This window comes from Pipistrellus kuhlii, unplaced genomic scaffold (assembly GCF_014108245.1).
Source record: "Pipistrellus kuhlii isolate mPipKuh1 unplaced genomic scaffold, mPipKuh1.p scaffold_m20_p_3, whole genome shotgun sequence".
Taxonomy (NCBI): Eukaryota; Metazoa; Chordata; class Mammalia; order Chiroptera; family Vespertilionidae; genus Pipistrellus; species Pipistrellus kuhlii.
In genome coordinates, this window is record NW_023425529.1 from 44,318,930 (window position 1) to 44,324,693 (window position 5,764).

At 47.5% G+C, this 5,764-nt stretch overlaps 1 pseudogene; it reads right to left on the reverse strand.

Moving 5' to 3' along the window:
* Nucleotides 1-1,341: 1,341 nt before the first annotated feature.
* Nucleotides 1,342-2,641, reverse strand: LOC118729477 (annotated as a pseudogene).
* Nucleotides 2,642-5,764: the final 3,123 nt, after the last annotated feature.

A 5,764-nucleotide genomic window follows, 5' to 3' on the forward strand; every position in this document is an offset into this window, starting at 1 on the left:
AGTTAAAGTATAGGATGCCTAGCTGGTGTTGTATAATTGCTTGGTGGAGAAAACTCAGAAGTGTCAGAAGTGAGTATTCTGTGTGAGTAGTAAAGAAGACACACAGGAAGAGAACTGTGAATTTTTAAAAAATATATATTTTATTGATTTTGTACAGAGAGGAAGGGAGAGAGATAGAGAGTTAGAAACATCGATGAGAGAGAGTCATCAACCAGCTGCTTCTTGCACACCCCCTACTGGGGATATGCCCACAACCAAGGTACATGCCCTTGACCGGAATCGAACCCGGGACACTTCAGTCCCCAAGCCGACGCTCTATCCATTGAGCCAAACCGGTATCGGCAAGAACTGTGAATTTTTAACACACTAATTTAGACCTAGGAAAGTTGACTATTAAGCCAGCTATGAGAAAGAAGGGGGCTACGCAGAGAGAGCTTCAGAAATCTGCACGGGTTCTCCTGGAGTCCATTGTTGAATAATGAGTCTTGGGTGTGTAGAGTGACACTGGAGAAAGAATGATTGGGAGTTGTAAGCTGAACACTATACAGAGCTCATTCAAGTTACTACCAGTCAATGAGCAGCTAGGGAATTCAGCAGAGACCCCAGAAGGGTCATGCCCTAGTGAATGGGCTACATTAGTCCAGAGTAAAGACTAATCTAGACTCACTTTACCAGAGCTTAATATTGGAGGACTATGCTACCAAATCCCAAGACTTAATATAAAGCCACAGTAATCAAGAGTGTATAATATTGGTAAAGGATAAACATATAGATCAATGGAATGGTAGAATCCAGAGATAGACCCACTTGCAAAAAAAAGACCCAAGGGCTGACAATGGGATGCCAGTGGGTCTAAATGGGTAGTCAGACATCTCCCCGAGGGGTCCCAGATTGAAGAGGGTACAGGCTGGTCTGAGGGACACCCTCCTCCATGCACGAATTTCATCCACCGGGCCTCTACTTATAGAAAATAAAGCAAGAAACACTGAAAAGTCAACAGTATTCAAAGATGCAGAGGTGATACCATCTGCAATGTCTTTGGAGAAACTGCTTTCTTTCCCTACAACCCCTCCCCTTCCCCACCTCCCCAAACATTGAGTAATGACTATTACTGGAGAAAAGGGCTGGACAAAGGTGTGTGACTAATTCCTGCTGCTACTTTTATGTTCAAAGTAAAAGCTAAAGAATTATGCCATAAGTAAAGATGTCTATCTGTGCACTTACAAGTTCCCATTTATTGAGAAGAGATGATCTGACATGCCCTACGGGGGATGCACCATTCTCAACTTCAGAAAACGGGACTCTGTGATGGGCTAGAAGCCACCAGCGCAGTGGCATGGCCTAGATCTCCTTGACCTAGGAGTTAAGACACCCAGATTTTAGTTTTGTCCCTGTCATTTGTATGAGCTACGTGCTTTTGTGCACGTCATCTAACCTCTCTGAAGCTGACTTCTTACCACAGAAATACTGTGATCCAGCACGTAATCAACATTCTCTAAATGTTTATTTTATGGATAATGAATAAATAAATGAATGAAGTAACTTGGCTGAGATGACCCTTAGTGGAAGCCTACAAGTACTTAGCTTAACACACAGTGTAGATGAGGCCCTCCTACCTCCCTTCCGTCCACCTCCCTTCCCCCCACCTTCCATCCCCCACCTTCCATCCCCCCTCCTTCCATCCCCCCACCTTCCTTCCCCCACCTTCCATCCCCCCACCCCTCAGCACCCTGCGCACCTCCTGCAGGATGCACTCTTGATTCTGCACGGAGCACAGTGTCCACGGAGCCGTCGGCCACCAGGCGCATGTCCTCGCCGGCCGCCACCACGAAGCGCTCAAACTGCACGTGCCGGTTCTCGGCGATGCTCTGGATCAGGAACTTCTCGAAGTTGGGGTTGGGGTCCACGCAGGTCACCCTGCACCCGGGCGGGTAGAACTGGAAGTTGGCGCCAGTGCCACAGCCCAGCTCCAGCAGGCAGAGCGCCCCCCCGAGGGGCTGCCGTGCTCCTGCAGGCTGCCGAAGAGCCCGCGCTTCGTGCTGGCCATCTGCCTGTTGTACACCGAGGTGAACCTCGCCAGGAAGAAGGGGAAGCATCTTTTGCAAATCCCTTTCCACAAGCCCAGGAAGTCCAGCAGGTACAAGGGGGATGCCAGGATGTGGCCAGCCGGCAAGAGAAGGTGGGAGAGGATTGCCCGTGTGCAGGAAACAGAGCCCAGAACCACAGGGATGGGGGACTAGGAGAGGGATGAAGGTGGCAGCACCACCATGGTAATGTCTGATTCGGTAGACCTCCTAGGAGTGCAGTCATCAGGTGAGGGATGAGTTGAGGGAAGTGATAGCTCGAATCCCAGTCTCTTTGGGCTCTTACCAGCAAGGAGAGGACAGGACACCATGAGCATGTTCCAGCAGTCACTTGCCATAAACAATAACGCCAACACCAGAAACATCTCCAATTTACGGAGCCTTTAAGTATATTTTATAACCTTGTCTACTTCAATACTTAAAAGCATTTAAAAGTGGGATAGACATTATTAATTCCCCGTTTTACAGAATCAGACACTGAGTCCCACAGAGGATAGCTACAAGGTTGTGCAGCGGGGGAGAGGCAGTCTGCGTAGAACCAGAGTCCACACCTCCATCCCGGTGTGGCAGGGTGTCCTGGGGATGGCTGCTCTGTTAGGAGAGTTACTATCATGCATGCAGGGTATAGGGAATAGGTCAGAACCAACCCACCGCATGTTTTTATCTATGAGACATAGCCATTCCAATAGAGCCTGGCTAACTAGCCTTCCTGCCCACCTTTGAATATCCTTGTCCATCCTTGGTTTCTTCTTGCCATCAAGGTTTCTCCTCTGCACCAAGGCTGGCCTCACCTGGCCTCTTAAACGTACCCTCCAAGCCCCCTCCCTGCTCCATAAATGAGTTCCCCCTTTCATATTTAACATCTCTCCTTCTGGTCTAGCTCCTTTCCCACTGCCAATATTTATGCTGCAGTAACTTTTTCCTTTACCTTGCTTTCCACTCAAGTTAACATCTCATCTCACTTTCCTTTACTGTCAAACTTCATGAGAAATTGTAGTTGGCACTTCGTGTTTCCATGTCCTCACCCCATGCAAACCTCAGCCTGCTGATGACTGGCTTCTACCCCCACAGCTCCAATGAAAGTGCATGCAGACAGATGAGAAAGTGGTCAGAGGGAGGAGAGCAAGGCAGGGTGACGGGACTAGGAAGTGGTGACCAATGAATGGAATGGAATGCTGCATCTGAGGAGCCGAGAGAAGCTGGTGTTCAGGACACAGATGGAGAGAGCCAATCTTCAGAGCCCCGAGGGAGGGAAAAGAGGAGAGTGGGGAGGCAAGTTTGGGTGGGGGAAGAAAACTAAGGGAGTTTTTGCCAGCTGGGCTTGATTTTCTCAGTGACAAGAATGCTCTGATACTTTTAATTTTTAAATTTGTTTATTTTTTGCTTTGATACTTTTTGGGAGTGCTGGTGCAGGGTTTAGGGTGGGGATAGAGAGTAGAGAAGCTTTACAGGAGCAACCAGGACAGCTGGGAGAGGTTGCTGAGCAAAGGCAGAGAGAAGGGTCCAGTAGCAAAGAGGGTGCAGCGGAGCCTGAGGACCTGATTTGGTGGTGGCACCAGATCTACAGGAGATGGTTTTCTTCACTGATGCTCTGCAGGTTAGAGATTGTGCAGAAAAATTCAGTGTTTAGGCTGAATAGGCCTGGTTTTTTTTTTTTTTTTTTTTTTTTTTTTTTTTTTTTTCTGGTGGAGGAGACTGAAGGCTGAGGGGTCAGAGAGGGAGGGTCCAAGCTGGAAGGAAAGTCTGAGGGAAGGTAGTAGGTAGGGAGAAATGTAACAGTCGGGGAAAAGACTGAGGCTGCTGATGTGGCTGAGGAATGCATTTGCTGAGAGGGAGAGATTACAAACAGCCCTTTAGTGTGAAAGACTTCAGAGATAAAAGCAGTGTAGGGTCTAGAGTGTGGCCATGGGCAGAGACAAGAGGAAAAGGATGGAGGTGAAAATCATTGGAATTGCAGAGCTAAGGAACAATCAGGCTAAGATGCTGAGAGGTCAGCCACATGGAGGATGAGGGTGCTGGGTGGGGAGGAGCAGCAGGAACCAGGTGCCAAAGTCCCTGCTGGGGGTGAGGGAGTGGCAGGAGGTCAGGAAGTGACTGTGAGCTCAGCAGGGACCAGCTACAGAAGAGGATGCAGACACGGCATAAGTGGATAGCATGAATCTTGTAGGGCTTAAGAAAAAAATTACAGTGATTTATGCAATCAATATGTAAAGGTAAAAGCACAAACACTATGTACGGGATTTTGTTCTTTTCAATGAATAGCATTCCTCTGAATGTATGCTGCTCAATTGATTTAATCACTCCCCATAGAAGAGCGTTTCTGTTGTTTCTGTTTCTCACTGATATAAAATAATGGCAGCAGAGACCACACGTTTGTGTGCACTTTGGATGAGAACATCTATAGGATAAGTCCCTGGCAGTGGAAATACTTGGTTAAGGACAAGTGTATTCGCCCTGGCTGGTGTGGCTCAGTTGGTTGAAGTGTCATCCGAACACTAAAAGGTGGTGGGTTTGATCCTCAGTCAAGGGTGCATGTTTCTCTTTCTCTTCTGTCCTCTCTCTAAACAAAACAAAACAAAACAAAACAAAACAAAACAAACCACACAAGTATAACCTATTTTGTTTAGATAAGGACAAATGTCTTCAGTTTTGACAGTTACTGCCAACTTTCCATCTGAAGAGGATGAGCCAGTCGATGACCCCATAAACAAAGGACAAAACTCTCTGTTATCCACATGCTAACCTCTGTGGGACTCAGTTTCCTCTTCTATAAAATGGGGGATGATAAATAGTGTCTATGCCAAGGGTTCTATGCCATAGGGTTAGTGTGAGAATTAAGTGGGTAAAGAGGTGCAAAGTGCTTAAAACACTGCCAAACACATGTAAAGTAAGCACTAAGTAACCAGTAGCTCATATTCTTTCTTTGAATTTAAATCTTATTTTCAACTACAGTTTACATTCAATATCCTATATAATAAAGACACAATATGCAAATTGACCATCACTCCAACACACAAGATGGCTGCCCCCATGTTGTCAAAGATGGCTATCCCCAGATGGACACAAGATGGCCACCACAAGATGGCCAGCAGGGGAGAGCAGTTGGAGATGACCAGGCCTACAGGGGAGGGCAGTTGGGGGTGACCAGGCCTGAAGGGGAGGGCAGTTGGGGGCAATCGATCCAGCAGGGGAGCAGTTAGGCATTGATCAGGCTGGCAGGGGAGTGGTTAGGGGGTGATCAGGCTGGCAGGCAGAAATGGTTAGGGGCAATCAAGCAGGCAGGCAGGCAGGTGAACGGTTGGGAGCCTTTAGTCCTGGATTGTGAAAGGAATGCTCAATTTCCTGTTTAGTTAATCCAGCAGGTGGACATCCCCTGAGGGGTCCCAGATTGGAGAGGGTACAGGCTGGGTGAGGGACACACACACAAACACACACATCCCATGCATAAATTTTAGTTGGCTGCCTCTAGTTATTTTATATTAGTTTCAAGTGTGTATCATAGTGGTTAGTATCATATAGTTTACAAAGTCTTCTCCCAATATTTTAGTACCCAGTTGGCACCATACATAGTTATTACAATAGAGGTACTCCATGCATTTTACAATACTAGAGGCCCAGTGCATGAATTTGTGCATGGGTGGGGTCTGGCCGGCTTGGGGTCAGGCTGGCCAGCCTAGGGG